Consider the following 17,815-nt stretch of genomic DNA (forward strand, 5'->3'; position numbering starts at 1 on the left):
CTGCATGTCCCAATCAGACAATCTTGCAGAAGATACCTCAGATTCATAGCTGGCTCAATGCACTACCAATTCTCTGCACTGCCCTTTGGCTTATCTACTGCGCCCAGGGTCTTCACAAAATGCCTGGCACCAGTAATTGCATTTTGCAGACAAAGAGGAATTCAAATATATCCTTACTTGGATGACTTCCTTATTCAAGCAGAGAACAAGGACATTATACTAAGGTATCTGGCATTTGTAAAAAGATTACTAATTCGCCTAGGGTACACAGTAAATGAAAGAAATAAAAACTAGTACCTCTCAAGAGATAATATTCCTGGGTGCAAGCTTAAATACAACTGCCCAAATGGCTTATCTCATGCCAGACAAACAAAGGCAACTGACTTCTTACTTCAAAATGTTGGCAACAAAGACCCAGTTATCTGCAAGAAAAATTCTGCAGACTTTGGTCTTCATGGCATCCTGCATTCTGTTAATTCCATATGCCAGACTGCATATGAGGAAACTTCAATGGTATCTAAAAAGTGTTTGGACTCAACATTGTCACAGCCTGGAAACATTAATTACCCTCATTCCTTGCCTTCAACAGGAGTTTCAATGGTGGGCACAGGCCTGTCACCACAACAAGGGACAGCCATTCACCCTACCCACAGCCAGGCAGTCAATAACAACAGATGCTTCAGATTATGCCTGGGGGCCCACATGGCAGGAAAATGTATTCAGGGCACATGGCCCACAAGCCAAAGTCACCTTCATATCAATCAAAAAGAGATGCTGGTTGTTCAGAATGCCCTGACAGCTTTCAAGGATCTACTCCATCCAGGACAACTACTGATAAGGACGGACACTACTACAGTCATGTGGCACATAAACAAACAGGGAGGCACTCATTCCTACCCCCTCTGCAGACAAGCCATGACTTTGTGGGACACAGCATTGACTTATCATGTACACCTGCAAGCACAATTCCTGCCAGGAAAGAAAAATAATCTAGCAGGCGAACTAAGCAGAAACCTCATGGATCCCCACAAGTGGAAACTGGATCCACAAGTCTTCAGCATGATAATAAAGAAATGGGGATGCCCAGACATAGATCTGTTTGCTTCCCCTCACAACTACCAACTACAGAGATTCTGCACAAGGATGTATCACAAGCAAGCATGGAAAGTGGATGCTCTATCATTCAGCTGGAAAACCCTAACAGTATATGCCTTTCCTCCTCTGCCTCTCCTCCCCAAGGTACTCTTAAAGGTCAGACAAGAGAAGCCAAAAATGATTCTGATTGCTCCAGATTGGCCCCGCCAGCACTGGTACCCAATCCTAAAGAGCTTGTCTCAAGGCCCAGCCTGGACATTGCCTCTAATTCCTCATTTACTGACCCAACGAAACAATCAGATCCTGCACAGCCAACTCATAACCCTAAATCTGGCAGCATGGCGGATAATGTAGCCATTCAAAATACACCTCTCTCTAAAGCAGTGATGGATGTTATTTTGGAGGCCAGGAGGCCCAGTACCAGAAAATCTTATGCTGAAAAATGGAAAAGATTCTGTGCTTGGAACCAGGCACAAGGAATTGACATGTTTGTACCAAATATTCCTCAGATTTTACAATATCTAACTGAGATGCTGGACAAAGGCCTCTCCTTTTCATCAGTCAAAATCCATGCATCTGCCATTTCAGCTCATTACAATACGGAACCACCAGTTTTTTCACATCTGTTGCTAAGACAGTACCTCAGAGGGGCCAAAAACATAAGACCTCCAAAACCCGGACCACACCACAAAAGGAGGGGGTGTATCCATATTCATAAAGGATACCCACACCTCCAGGTTGGTGGCAACGCACGAAGCTTCGGAAACCATCCAGGTGCAACTAACCATAGGCAAAACTGCTCTACAATTTGTAGCATGCTACAGGCCACCCTCTCAAACTCAGGAACCCCACACAGCCTTCCTGAAGACACTGGAGGGTATAAATGTATCTCCAAACACCATCATATTGGGTGACTTCAACTACCCGAATATAGACTGGGAACATTACTCAAGCCCTAACTTTCTAGCCCAATGGTTCCTGGAGTTCATAAATTCAAATGCCATGGAACAGCTAGTCACTGTTCCCACGAGAGGAGAAAATATACTAGATCTCATTGTCACAAACATGGGGACAAAATGCTCCACACCGGAAGTATATCCCTCATTGGTGAGATCTGATCATAAACTAATCTCACTGGAAATCCACATCCCGCCCCCACCCCAAACAAAAAAGACCTTAGTGAAGAACTTCTCTAAAGCAAACTTCACACTACTCAAGACTGGTGTGGTATCCTTCAAGGCCCCTGAGCCAGTGGAAACCACAACCCAAGCTGCGGAAGCCCTTACAAATGCCTTCTATGAACACCTCCAGGACTGCATGGATCAGGCAATCCCAAATAAAACCAAGACTCTTTCCACAAAGGGCAAACGTCCAGTCTGGTGGACCCCAGCCATTAACAAACTTTACAATAAGAGGAGAAAGCTATTACATGATAGAACAAAATCCATAAAAGGGAAGTCACCCCTGATCATTATTAGTAAAAAAATACGAGCACTCATAAAATCAACTAAGGCCAATTTTGAGAGAAAAATTGCCATGGATTCAAAGGACAATCATAAGGCCTTTTTCAGCTATGTTAGGAACCTGGGTGGAAACTCCCAGATATGCTCAGAATTAGTCCAAAATGATACAAAAATCACTGAACCCACAGACATTGCCAACATACTGGCAGACAGGTTCAGTGCAAACTTCACCCACCTCTCCCCCCCTAAAGGAGAGATAACTATCCCAGCCGAGTGTAGCCTCCCGGACATCTCAAATGCGCAGGTGAAAACTGCTCTCTCTAAAGCTAAAAACGCAGCATCAATGGGACCGGATGGTGTCCCCGGCTGTGTGCTACACGAGCTAAATGAGGAATTAAACCCGCACATAAGGCAGCTGTTTAATCTCAGCCTTACCACAGGATACATGCCCAAGGAGTGGCGTACGGCAACTGTTGTCCCACTCCACAAAGGCGGCGCCTCTACGGACCCTGGTAATTACCGCCCCATAAGCTGAACAAGTCTAGTCTGCAAAGCTATGGAGAGGATCATAATGGAGCTCATAAACAAAGATATAGGGGACTTGCAGACATTGGACCCGACCCAGTTTGGCTTTGTCAAGGGAAGATCATGCCTTTTGAACTTGGTCGACTTCTTCGAAACAGTCACCAAGGCCATTGATGAGGGAAAGGCAGTCCATACAGCCTACCTTGACCTTGCAAAGGCTTTCGACACAATACCCCACTCGGGTATTGTAGAAAAACTTACCAGCTTAAATGTAAACCCATATGTCACAAGATGGGTTGCAAACTGGCTTAAGGACAGAACCCACAGGGTTAGAGTTGCTGGCGCTGTGTCAGACTCCAAGCCGGTCACAAGTGGTGTCCCACAGGGCTCGGTCCTTGGCCCCCTATTGTTTGGCATCTACTTCTCAGAAGTACAGGCCAATATAGGAGGACTTTGGCTGACAAAGTTTGCAGACGACTGCAAACTGGGCGCCATAGAGGAAAGTGCATCAGACACGGATATCCTTCAGAAGGGACTCATGGAAACAGATAGCTGGTGCCAGAGCCATGGCCTGAAGTTAAACGCCAAAAAATGTATAGTCATACCCTTCGGGAAAAACAAGGTAACCCCAAGCTACCATATAGGTGGCAATCCACTAAGCACAGAAGAGGTTATCAGGGACCTGGGGACCCAGGTTGACAGTGGCCTTTCTTTTGACACTCACATTGCTAACGTGGTTAGAAAGACCTTCTACATTGCCCACCTGATCATGAAGGGATTCACATCCAGATCTAGTGAGGTTATTGTTCCCCTGTACTCTTCACTTATCAGACCAATGATCGAGTACAATGCCCCATTCGGGATGTATCTCACCCGACATCTGCAGCAATTGGAGAGACCCCAAAAGTTCCTCACCAAAAGGATAAAGGGACTCCAAAATCTGTCATATGCTGCCAGATTGAAGAAACTCCAGCTCTATTCAGTCGCATACCGTCTGCTCAGAGGTGACATGTGCCTGACATACAAGGCCATGTCCAACCCGGAATTAATGGACATGCTCCACCTCAAAAAATCCAAATCCACCAAAACCACTAGAGCAAGCGACTTAAACCTTAGCACGGATATAAATAGGACGTGCTGGAGGGATAGATTTATCACTCAGAGACTCCCTATGCTGTGGAATAAAATCCCGGTCCATGTGAGGCAGAGCACCTCGCTGACTCTGTTCAAGAGAAATCTAGACCTGTGGATGGGAGATTGTAGGTTTACCCCGGGAATCATCTCTGTGTCACTGCTGGACAGAGGCACAACAAACTAATGGGCACAGTATTTTTTCATATAAGGGGTGGCGTAAGCCACAAAAATTTGGGCTAGGCTTATAAATGCCTTAGGGCAGATAGCCTAGTATAAACCTATGAACCTATGAACCTAAGAGCACCAATACCTACATGGGACCTCAATTATGTCTTGGAAAAACTCACACTGCCGCTTTTTGAGCCAGCCAATACAGCTGAAATAAAGTACTTATCTTGGAAAACAGCTCTGCTACTAGCAATAACCTCTGCAAGACGAGTCTCAGAGTTACAGGCACTCATGGTTGTGGAACCTTTTATCATTTTCCATCCAGACAGGGTTTCTCTGAGGATGAGCCTGACATTTATGCCTAAGGTAATGTCCAGTGTGGCCCTTAACCAAACCATTCATTTGCCTACCTTTGATCCAAACCCACAGAATAAGGGTGAGAGACTCCTGCATTCTTTGGACATACACAGACAGCTACGATACTACTTGGACAGAACTAAAGCTTTCAGAAAGACTGAGCAACTCTTAGTAGCATATGCTGTAGCATCACAAGGAAAGGCTATCTCAAAGCAGACTATTTCAAAATGGATAGGCCACTGCATCCGTCTCTGCTATTCACTTCATGGCAAATCAGTGCCTAAGGGCATTAGGCCTCACTCAACCAGAGCAGCAACCACTTCAGCAGCCTTTCTCAGATGAGTACCAACCAAAGATATTTTAGAGGCTGCAACTTGGAGTTCAGTGCACACTTTTACCAAGCACTACCACTTACCTCTCTACCCTAAATCCAGAGCAGACTTTGCTACTGCAGTTCTGCAGGGCCTTATAGCCTCTCTTAATCCAGTTTAGACCCAGCCACCCAACCTCAGCTTTGGGATTCAACCCAAGTGTAATGACTGCAACAGTGAAACATGATGAACATAGTACAGTTGTGTACCTACCATAAATGTAAATGTTCGAGTGTATTCACTGTTGCAGTCCAGGTTACCCACCCACCATCCCCCTCTTCTTTGCTGGGACTTATCTGCACTTCTCTATCTTATACAACCTATGTGGTGTATTTGCTTGTAGATGAAGGAAATGTTTATGTTTGTGCATGCATTCTTATTGGCATAATTTTCAGCCTACCAATTTGGGGGCACCTGACATCTGAGGCAAGAAAAACTGAAGAAAATGGCGTCAGCTGCATCTTTTATACCCCTGACGCACTGACATCAGGGAAGAGGCGACAGCAATCAACGCCAGACCTAGACTTTAGAATTCAGGCCGACTGCGGGTAGCCTGCCAGCAGGATAACCCAAGTGTAATGACTGCAACAGTGAATACACTTGAACATCTATATTTATGGTAGGTACACAACTGTACTTTCTGTAACTATCAGTAAACAATCGTTTGACATGATTAAAAAACTCAAAGATGGATTTGCCCATATACCCAGGTCCTTAAATGAATCTACAGTTTCAGTCACTCTGTGCTGTATTAAATATTCACCTTTCAATGTATGTCTCCCATATCTCATATGCTTAGTTTCTGTTGTATTAATCAGCATATTATTCTCCTGTGCTCAAATGGTCAGTTTAGTCAAGTGCTTTTGCAAGCATGCCCTATGTCTAACACGTGTAATCAGTTTACCCAACTTCAGGTCATCTGCATGCAGATTATAGAACACCTCAGATGAAAACGATAGATCTAAAAGATACAACCTAAACAAGTAAGGGCATAGGACATACCCCTATGGGACACTCTGACTTTAACTTAGAATTTCACTTGTCCAAGTGGTGTATGATGCATGTCATGTCTTTGTAAGCCATGTCGCTACCCATCTTATCAAGAGTACATCATTACCTAGTTGTTCTAATTGTTGATCAGTGTTTTGTGTATGACCCTATCAAATGCTGAAATTAAATATATATAAATTACAACACCATTCCTTTTTTCATTTATAGCTGTTAGTATATTGTTATAGAGAATCATATTCCAGGTGATAATAGATCTATTTTAACATATGCATGCTGATATATGGTTTCAAATCCCAACCCTTCTAGTTCTGACAGTGACCTTCTCCATTATTTTTCCACAACAAGAAAGTAAACGTATGGGTCTGTATGGCTCTGGGTTTGATTTACTCCCCTTTCCCCTTAAAGACAGGTTTAACAAGTGCATGTCTTCAATCTTGAGGAATCTCCCATTTTTAAATGTGCGAATGAATAATAGATATGATATTATAAGTTCACCCTGAAGTGTCCCAGGTCAGTATTACTAATCCTGTCTCCTCCCTGTATTTTGTTTAGGTCCAGTTTTAGTCGTTTTTTTTTTTTTTTTTTAATTTAGTGTAATTTGATTTCAGTATCTGAGATTGCCTGGATGTTACTTGGATAAATTATCACCCCCTTTGTGGTCCCAAACTGCTCTGCATAAGATTTTGCAAATATGCCTATAATCTGTTGCATATGACAATAAATTTTAGAATCTGCACACAGTTTAGCAGTTTGCATGTCTTTACTCCTTCCACATCTTATGCATCTATAAAATGGTTTCCTATGCTAACTTTGGGCTCCTAAGAACAGACGTGACTAACTTCATGGCACCCATGCAAATGGAGAATAGTTGCATGACCGTCAAATCATACACAAATGCACTGTATGAACACGTACACAAGTGCATGGATCTCGCCATACCCAGTAGAACCAAGACGTTGTCCTCCAAAAAAGGAAGGCAATCTGGTGGTTCCCGGGTCTATATTAGAAGACCGAATGTTTAGGTGATCGAACACCTAAACATCGATCTTCTCATATCGAACCGCACAATGTCAAACATTCCAGGGAAACACATCCCTCGGCCACAGCACAAAAAACATTACATGTAAATTAAGTGGGGGCTTCACCCACCACACTCCCTGACGAGGGTTGCTGTGCCTCCCACACCCCCCCTAACTAAATATACCAACTCCGAGATCACTCAACAGTAGGGAAATAGCAAACTCCGGCGAACAGCCAAGGGAAATCTTTCCCTGCGTTAAATTGACCATTCGCCGTTTTTTGCTTTCGATATTAGAAGATCGATGTTTAGGAGTTCAATCACCTAAACATTCGGTCTTCTAATGTAGACCCATCATCCCCTGCCATAAACAAACTCTACAACAGAAGGAGGAAACTGATTCAGAATAAGGTGAAGTCCCAAGACTGGAAAAACTCCCTTATCAGCCTCAACAAAAAGTTGAGATCCCTCATCAAATCCTCTAAAGCTAGCTATGAAAACAGAATTGCAGCAGATAGTAAAGACAACCACAAGGCCTTCTATAGTTATGTAAAGAACTTCCACGGCAATACCCAGATTTGTTCTGAGCTACTGCACAATGGTACTTCCTATACCGAGCCAACAGATATTGCCAATATAGTGGCCGACAGATTCAGTGCCAACACCCCCTCCCCCAAAGGACCAATTACAATACCAGTAGATTGCCAGGCACCCAGTATTACTGCTGCACAGGTGAAAACAACACTGTCCAATGCCAAGAATACAGCTTCTATGGGACCTGACAATATCCCTGGCTGTGTTCTACATGAACTACAAAGTGAACTGGCACCTTACTTGTGTGCCCTGTTCAATCACAGCCTCACCTCAGGCTTTGTCCCTACCGAATGGTGCACTGCTATAGTCATCCCTCTCCATAAAGGAGGAGTGACTACAGACCCTGGGAACTATTGCCGCATTAGCCTAACAAGTCCGATATGCAAAGCTATGGAACGCATCATCATGGACCTAATAAACAAGGATATAGGGAATCTCCAAACTCTGGATCACACACAGTCTGATTTTGTGAAGGGTAGATATGTCTGCTCAACTTGGTTGACTTATTTGAGTCAGTCACCAGAGCTGTGCATGAAGGCAAGGTGGTTCATACACCCTACCTTGATCTGGCCAAGGCTTTTGATACCATTCCCCACTCAGGAATCATAGAAAAACTCACTAAGTTAGGCATAAACCCCTATATCATTAGGTGGGTTGCAAACTGGCTCACAGATAGAACACACAGTGTGAAAGTAGCTGACTCCAAGTCAGACTGCCGACCAGTAACGGGTGGAGTTCCATAGGGATCGGTCCTAGGTCCTCTCTTGTTTGGTATCTACTTCTCAGAAGTCCAGTCCAACACGAAGGGACTCTGGCTGACAAAGTTCACAGATGATTGCAAGTTGGGAGCCATGATTAACTCCCCAAGTGATTTTGACATCCTACAGAAAGGCCTCACTGAGACCAATGAATGGTGTCAAAACCATGGCCTTAAGCTCAATACCAAAAAATGTGTCGTCATCCCCTTTGGGAAAAACCCAGTTCCCGTGAACTACCACATCGATGGTAGTCCACTGAACACAGAAAGCATTATAAGAGATCTTGGAACACAGGTTGACAGCAACCTCTCTTTTGACCTGTCACTGTGGTCAGAAAGTCCTTCTATGTGGCACATCTCATTACTAAGGGTTTTGCATCCAGGAAGAAAGAGGTCATTGTCTCTCTGTACTCTTCCCTCATTAGACCAGTTATCGAGTACAATGCCCCATTTGGCATGTACCTCACTAGACACCTGCAACAACTGGACAGGCTGCAAAAGTACCTCACAAATAGGATTCTAGGCCTTAAACACTTGTCCTATATTGACAGACTCAAAAAACTCCAACTATTCTCTGTCTCATATCGCCTACTTAGGGGTGATCTCTGCTTGATTTACAAAGCCATGTCTGACCCAGCTCTGTTAGAAATGCTACATCTAACGAAATCCCAATCCCTCCGCACCACACGCTACAGAGACCTCACCCTCATTACCACAATCAACAGAACATACTGGAGGGACAGGTTCATAACCCAGAGACTGCCCATGCTATGGAATAGACTTTGCATACATGTCAAACAGAGCACCTCACTGAGCCTCTTCAAGAGAAATCTTGATGAGTGGATGGGAAACAGAAATATCACCCCGGGGATCACGCCAGTGGCTCTACATGACAGACGCACAGGAAACTAAGGTCGGGTGGCACAATGCCAGGGTAATCCTATGGGCTAGGCTTTTAAAGGCTCCAGAGCCATTAGCCTAGTACATACCTATGAACCTATGATGCTCAGTATCTTTATATACAATTTCTTCAAATTTTTTTTTATCTTTTCTCATAATATAATTAAGTTGTCTGCCCAGTTTGTTTATTTCAGTTTTCAAAGTTATAGTTTGACAATGTTTCCATTTCTTATACATTTTGTTTTTCATTCTTATGGAAGTATATGCTCCTGACATTGTGTGCCTAGATCATGATGTTAAACTTTTTTTTTTTTTTTTGCATTCAAACAATGTCTCTTTCAAACCTTGTCACATTCCTTCTGTATTTTTTTTCCACTGGACATCACTCCAATTATAGGTTCATAGGTAAGTACTAGGTTATCTGCCCGAGGGCATCTATAACCCTAGCCAGAATGTGTTGGCTTTCGCCACCCCTTTAGATTAGTTCCCTGTGCCCCGGTCCAGCAGAGCCATTAGTTCCCTGTGTCTCTGTCCAGCAGAGCCACTGCAGTGATTCCCGGGGTAAATTTTCTGTTTCCCATCCACTCGTCAAGGTTTCTTTTGAAGAGTGTTAGTGAGGGGCTCTGCCTAATGTAGATTGGAATCCTGTTCCAAAGCATGGGGAGTCTCTGGGACAAGAATCTATCCCTTCAGCACATCCTATTTATCGTTGTGGTGAGGTTTAGATCCCTAGAGCGTGTGGCTCTTGGGGATTTGTTTATTTTTTTTATGTGGAGCATGTCCATCAATTCTGGTTTGGACATGGCCTTGTATGTCAGGCAGAGATCACCTCTGAGTAAGTGGTATGCAACCAAGTACAGCTGGTGTTTCTTCAGTCGGGCTGCATAGGGCATATGTTTGAGGCCAGTAATCCTCTTGGTGAGGTACTTCTGTGGTCTTTCCAGCTGTTGCAGGTGTCTTTTAAGGTACATCCCAAATGGGGCACTGTACTCTATGATGGGTCTGATGAGTGATGAGTAGAGGGGCACAATAACTTCTTTTGTTCTAGATGCGAACCCTTTGTGATTAGGTGGGCCACATAGAAGGTTTTTCTAACCACCTTGGAAATATGATTATCAAAGGAGAGATTACTATCTATCTGGGTCCCCAGATCCCTTATTACATTTTCTGTATTTAGGGGACTCGTATGTGGTAGTTTCCAGGTACTTTGTTTTTTCCAAAGGGGATGACTATGCACTTTTTGGCATTTAGCTTGAAGCCATGATTTTGACTCCAGGTATCTGTCTCCGTGAGACCCTTCTGCTGGAGAGTCAGTTATGGCCCCCAGTTTGCAGTTGTCTGTGAACTTGCTCAGCCATAGTCCTCCTGTGCTTGCCTGTACCTCTGAGAAGTATATACCGAACAGGAGGGGTCCCAGGACTAAGCCCTGGGGGATGCCACTTGTAACTGGTTTAGAGTCGGACCTAGAGCCTGCAACTCTCACCGTGTGAGTTCTATCCATGAGCCAATTGGCAACCCATCTCATGACGTAGGGGTTTATGTTCAGGCTGGTGAGCTTGTCTATAATACCAGAATGGGGAATGGTATTGAACGCCTTTGCGAGGTTTAGGTAGGCTGTGTGGACCTCCTTTCCCTTGTCTAAAGCCTTGGTAACTGTCTCAAAGAAGTCCACTAGGTTTAGGAGGCATGATCTGCCCTTAACAAATTTGCCGTAGAGCAGTACGGCTGAAAAGCAAAATCGCTGTAGCTGTATGATCTGAAAAGAACAGTAGCACATCACGCGATCCCTAAGGACAGCTACCCGGCTATATCCTAACAGAGGCAGCCACACTAGAAGAGTTATACATTCCATATCTTTATTCAGGGAATGAATTTATTTCTTTCTTTGTTTTATTTTCAGAATGTTCTGCAAATAAAATAAATAAAGAAAGAAATAAGTTCGTTCCTTGAATTAAAATAACGAATGTGTAGCTGTTCTAGTGCAGCTGCCTCTGTTAGGATACAGCCGGGTAGCTGTCCTTAGGGATCGCGTGATGTGCTACTGTTCTTTTCAGATCGTACAGCTACAGCGATTTTGGTTTTCAGCCGTACTGCTCTACTGCAAATTGCTGCGGCAGCCTTCTGGTTTCAGTGATGTAGCTCACAGGAAAGTTTCTTGGAGGCTACACTCCAGAACCCATTGATTTGTTTAATAAGGTTGGGTTTGTATTTCCAGTAAGCTAAGCAGCTGCCAAATACTTCCTGATAATGAGACACGTGGTCCTCACTCTGAAAGTTGTTGTTGTTGTTATTGTCTTTCGGCTTTTCCCAGTTAGGGGTCGCCACACCGGAACTCCAGTCCGCTAATGATTGGCAGTAGATTTTCACGAACGCCGAGGTGCCAGCTCCACGTTGAACCTTCATTGAAGGCATGCCCATTTACGCATGTCTTTCGAACGCCCACCCAACCACAGGGAGGACATGCAGACTCCACACAAAAGGCACTCCCCGCACTTCAGCCGAGAATTGAGCGGGAGAACCTGTTGCTATGAGGCAACAATGCTACAGCTGCACCACTGCGGAAGTCCTCACTCTGAAAGTACAACATGAAAATAAACACTTTTATTTATTTTATTTATTTATTTGACATTTGTTAACCGGCTTGGTCCAACCGATCATAAAGCCCATTTTTAATGGAGACCTGAAAAGAAAAGCTCCATGTAGATTATGCAATAATATGGAATAGAATATGTACAAAACCCAAAAATCAAAGTAAAAATCAAAGTTTCACAAAGTACAATAGAAAACAAATGACAATTACAATGGTGTACAAATGAGGAAGCAGTGACAGCAAATTTATAAGAAAGTTATACATTTGAGAAGATCAAAACTGGCAACATTTTCTTAGACATGAAGTATATAAAACCTTATAGTGGATAGGCATGTTTTCTGTTGTCTGCAGCAGATTTCAACACATAAAGTGGCACACTGCAGAGCAATCATTTAGTAAGTCAGACAATCAGGAAATAAATCAATTAACTAAATGTATTTATATTCAAGTAAACAGTAAGAAAACAGAAACTGAACTGGATAAAATTCCTGTAAAGTGTATCATGCTTGGCATGCAGTGTAATAGTACAGATATTTACTGTAATAAATTGGTGTTTACCATGAGATGATCACTTCGAAAGAAGCCTAGTGGTATGTGAATTACTGCAATGAAGCCCCTTCCCCCGGATTCACAAAACCTCCGTGTAAGACTTAATATGTCTAACTCGGAGGCTGCAGTTGAACGGTATGATGTCAGCGTGCCATGAATATTCATGAGGGCACGCTGACTCATCCATAACTCTTACACGGACTGAGTAGGTGAGCAGGGGACGTGTCCGACTGCCGAGCAGTCTAAAAGTCCATGCCCCTGCAAGGTTTTAAAAAGCATAATGTCAACAGACAAGAGTGAGTTCACTCAAATGTACTTGCACCCAACACCACACTCCCTGACACTGTAAACCCCCATCACAGTTATAAAACGTAAAATATTAATTTTATTTTTTTTAAATCCGCGATATAGCTGCCCATATTTGCGCATGTTTGCGCGAGTATGCCCATTGCTTAACCACAGTTAGCAAGTGTGACATTGAAGAGCATATAAGAACTACTTATGCAAATTAATCCAAATAACAATAGTATAATGGTAGAGCGTATGCACAAAGAGAAGACATTCACGGTTCGAATCCCACCACCCCCCTTCTTATTTATGTTTTAAATCAGTATTTGAAATAATACCAGACAAATATGATTAAAATTTTATTAAAAGCAGTGACATGGCCAATGTATCAGTGAAAAAAATATATATTTTTAAAGGACCCAGATATATAATAGCCTGCTGTTAAGCAACGTTTTACACAGCTAAACACAGGTGCCCATAGTTTAATAGCGCTTTACCCATCTAAACAGCGGTGCCCATAGTTTAATAGCGCTTTACCCAGCTAAACAGAGTTGCCCATAGTTTAATATCGCTTCACCCAGCTAAACAGAGTTGCCCATAGTGTAATAGCGCGTTACCCAGCGCAATAGAGTTGCCCAAAGTTTAAAAGCGCTTTACCCAGCGCAATGTGTTTGCGCAGACGTGCGCGCTGCACCAACCAGGGCACTGTAGGGCACCGGGGAGCAACATAGAGCTAAGTTTCTTAAACGCAGCTACACCCCCTAGCCTGTCTAGACAGTATTAAAATAAAAGAATGACACGGTTCGAACCCAGGACCCTTTGCATCATAATCAAAGTACAGAACCACTAAGCCATGACAACATAGGAAAAGCAGCCACTATTAACATTCATAAACTTACGAATGGTAGTTTAACCATTACTAAGCAGGTCTGCAGTCAGCCGAGAATTTTACAAAATGGCCAATCACAAAAAAGTGCAGAAAATGTGGCATATTTAATCCTCATAGGCGGGAATACTCGCCATAAATGATTGTAGCTCACATTTGCAGTCAGAATGGCAGGTGCAGGAGAGGGTTCACGCTTCCGAGCGCAACGTTGGGGCATCGAAGAATCCAAATACATGGTTTGGCTCCTTGTCCACCGTCACAAGACAAGACTCCTGCAGGGCCAGTTCCAAGGGACGGAGTACAAGGCAGAGGCTTGGAACTGGCTAGCTTGTGACCTCACCAGTGCCACAGGCGTTCCTCAGACTGGTGAGCAGGTCCGTCACCACCATGCAGACCTGAAGGCGTGAAAGCAGGACCGCCTGAACCAGTGGATACAGGAGGCCTGTGGGATGCAGAATGCCCCACAACTGAGTATGTAGCCATGGAATGCAGTATGTAAGAATTGATAATGGAGTATGTATAACGGATAGGTATGTCTCAATATCCCTTCATTTACTTTACAGCTGCAGGTGACCGTGCTGCGAATCAGCAAGCCTATGCTGATAGGCTGCTAAGGCTGCGCCACCAGGCAGGTTAGTGATTATTCTGCATGTATTGTTATATAAAATATGGGAGAGAGCATGAAAGAAAGTGTTGTAGTCAATAAAACAGCCATAGAATTGCCTGAATAAGTCCTCTGCATGTACTGTCAGATAAAAACGTCAGAGAGGCAGAAAAAGAGTGTAGTAACCCATTAAGAAAGGTAACGTATGTCTGGAATAATATCCCTGCAGGCACTGTCATATAACATAAGTGAGTGAGCCTGAAAAAAGATTGTTCTAACCTATTAATAAAGATATAATATGTCTTGAACATGTCTGCCATAAACACTGTTAAAACAAATAAAGGAGTGAGCCTGTGGAAAAGTGTGCAATGTCATTAATAAAGGTTTAAAACCCAGAGTGTGTCTGTGTCACAAAGTCTGAAATGTTGTACCCTTGCATTATACAAACAGTACTGTTTGAAAATGTGCTGGCAACCCAGAGTTATGCAGTCCCATATAAAGTGGGTGATGGAAGTGCTAGTAGCTGTGAAACATATATACAGTCCACAATAGTCAGTTACTGGCTGGCATGAATAAGTAATCCTGGCACACGTGTAGCATGTAATTATTCACCAGAAATGTGAGTGTGTGTCAAGAAATGCAGGGTTCTGTACAAATCGAAGTGAAAATGTCATATGAAAACATCCCAGATATGTAGATAAAGAAATATAAATGCAAACAAAAAATATGTAGCAGTAACATCTGCATCCTGGACAGTTAGTATGTCAGATATAGGTCAGGCATATATTGAACTAGCCAAACCCATGACACAACCTAATGTATGGTGGCATGTGTAATAATACAGGTAGGGGATATACACTTGCAGTCACTGGGAATGTAATGTAGACTAAAAGGTCATTATAAGATGTTAACCGAGGTTTTTTTCTACACCCTACCGTATGTGCATAAACCATGCAATTCCACACGTCAATGGGTATGTGTAACCTTAAATATTTGTTGGGACATATGTCCTATTGTTTTATAAATATTTGCATTGATGTTGATGCATGTGCCCTGTTCAAACACCACGTTCATGGTGGCCTGTTGCTACCAAACATCCCTGCATGCTGTTGGAATATCCACTGTCGTTCAATATATGCATGTGTTATGCTTGCTGTTCAACTGTTGGAACCTTGGTGTGTTGGGTTAATGGGAATATTACTGTATGCTGTTACAACTAATCCAGAATGCTGTTGTTTATGTTGTAATTAAACACAACTAATCACAGAACATATGGGAAGGCCGGTCCCAGCGGACCCACCTGTCCCTCTTCAGTTGGCGAGTGCACCTGGCACCAGCAGCTCCGGTGCGCAGCCCGGGTCCCCTCCTCCATTGGTCCTGTGCCACCTTCAGGTGGAAGCACTGCAGGGGATGGGGCTCGGCCCCCTGTGCAAGCGTGTGTGGAGAAGGGCCTCCTGTCACCCTTCGAAAGGTCCGGGCTGTGGTGCGTAGGGAGATCCGGCGTTCAGTCGCTGATCCCCTATGCCAGCTTGAGGCAAGAGTGGTACATCTCTCGGGTGAGCCTGCCTGTCCTACTCAGCCCCCAGCGCAGCCACCCTCGGGGCTGTGAAGGTGCAGTGGTGACTGCCCATGGGTGGGGATCTCAGTTCCACTGTTACCATCTGTGGGCTCATGGGCTTGTGATTTCCAAACAACCTTCCCCGTCAATTGTGTTCACCCACCCCATGTGTCAAACTCCGCCCCTGTATGCGTCTTGTTGTCTTGTCTGTTTACCTCCCCAACCTACCTCCCCAAATATGCCTGCATCCTCTACCTCACATTCCACTCTCACCTGAAAAAAAAAATAAAAAAAGGGCAATCTGTTCCCACAAAAAAATTACGCCCCATACATAGCTGCCCAATTCACACACGTCCGCTGGACATGTAAACTGATAATTCTAATTGGCAGTACAACATATTTTGTTGTCCTCACCCCTCTCTCAGGGGTGGAAGGCTTCAAATTTCACACCAAATTTCATACATATGCACAGCTGTTGCTGGTAAAGAAATGAGCAGCTATGGACCTTCCCTACACCCATCCTGCACATCCTGAGCTGGTTTCCCTACTGTCTTTCCCTCTTTGTGCCCCCTTTTTCACCACTTTCCTATCTCCCCACTTTCTTTTCTTTAAAAGAAATTAGCGCGGGGGTTAGCGGGAGTAAGCACTTTTAAGCAGTAGTTAGCGGGGGTGCGCAGGTGTGACCTTGTGTGTGCTTAGCTAAGCATAGCTAAGCATCGTGCAAATCTGCGCAAACCCGCTTACAACTGCTTAAAAGTGCCTTAGTCACTCTGCATGACAAGACTCTTGTACTGCTCAGCAGCAAAATAAAATACCCTTGTCAGTCTTGAACCCGGGACCTTGGACTCACCAGTCTGCATGAAGTACCACTACACCACAGCAGATATATAATAACTTAGTGCTGAAAGCAATATATCATGCATTACCATGAGTGAATGTAAAGGGAAAATAGGAATGGCATAACACAAATCTTGTTCTGTGGGCCTTAACCAGCAGGTGTTGTGGAATTGCATGACATGACTGTGAAAAGAGAATCAGCCATGCTAGTAGGGAATATGGTTACAGTAGCAGCTTACAAACCCCACACAGTATCAGAGCAGGATAAACAATGGCATATTTGCATAGGTCACAGGCCAGACCTCCCAACAGTGACTGCTCTACAGTGATGACCCTGATTTGTAAACAAATGTTAGCTGTGCCCCTCTGACTCCCTGTGAAATGTACTAACAGGCAGAAAGGTGGGGAATCTCACTTAATGACAAATGTCAATAAGTGAGAGTAGACACTGCTTGCACGTCAGAAAAGGTGTAGTAATAGAAATGCTCTGAATCCTCCAAAGTCTGAACTGCAAAATGTCTGAACTATATGACAGGTGTATCCCAGTTATATGTACCTTTCCCTGAGGCTGTTCAAATATATACGTGAGAGTATCTGAGGCCTGGAAGAGTCAGAAACACAAAGGCATATCAGTTTGTCTGCTGTTACACACTCTGCAAATAGCTGTAGAATGAATCCCACAAGCATGCCCTTATGTAGAAGTACAACACAGAAATATCAAAGGATGTAGCCATGTACTGCTAGCAACCACCTGTGACGATGCCATTGTTCAGGTGCTGAAAAGACTGCTGTGGTGCACAGTCAAAGAATACTAGGCTGACCTCTGTCTACCATCTGGATATGTCCACAGGTGGGAGCTACTCAGACAGACTACAAGCCTTCATAGACTTACAGGTACACAGCAACTCTGCATGTTCAGTAAGGTACAACAGACAGAGGTGAGAAATACAAAGGTAAGGTATGTAACAGAGATGTATTTGCTGGCATCCAAATGATGTGTCTGAAGGGTACTCTACATACTGTGAACCCTCCATATGTGGTAGCAGTCCGTATCTATATGTATATGCAGATGTGCATAGGGCAAGGGACATACTGCAACTGTTAGTGAAG

The sequence above is a fragment of the Protopterus annectens genome, chromosome 5.part1 (genome assembly GCF_019279795.1).
Source record: "Protopterus annectens isolate FY-2018-M chromosome 5.part1, PAN1.0, whole genome shotgun sequence".
Classification (NCBI taxonomy): Eukaryota; Metazoa; Chordata; order Ceratodontiformes; family Protopteridae; genus Protopterus; species Protopterus annectens.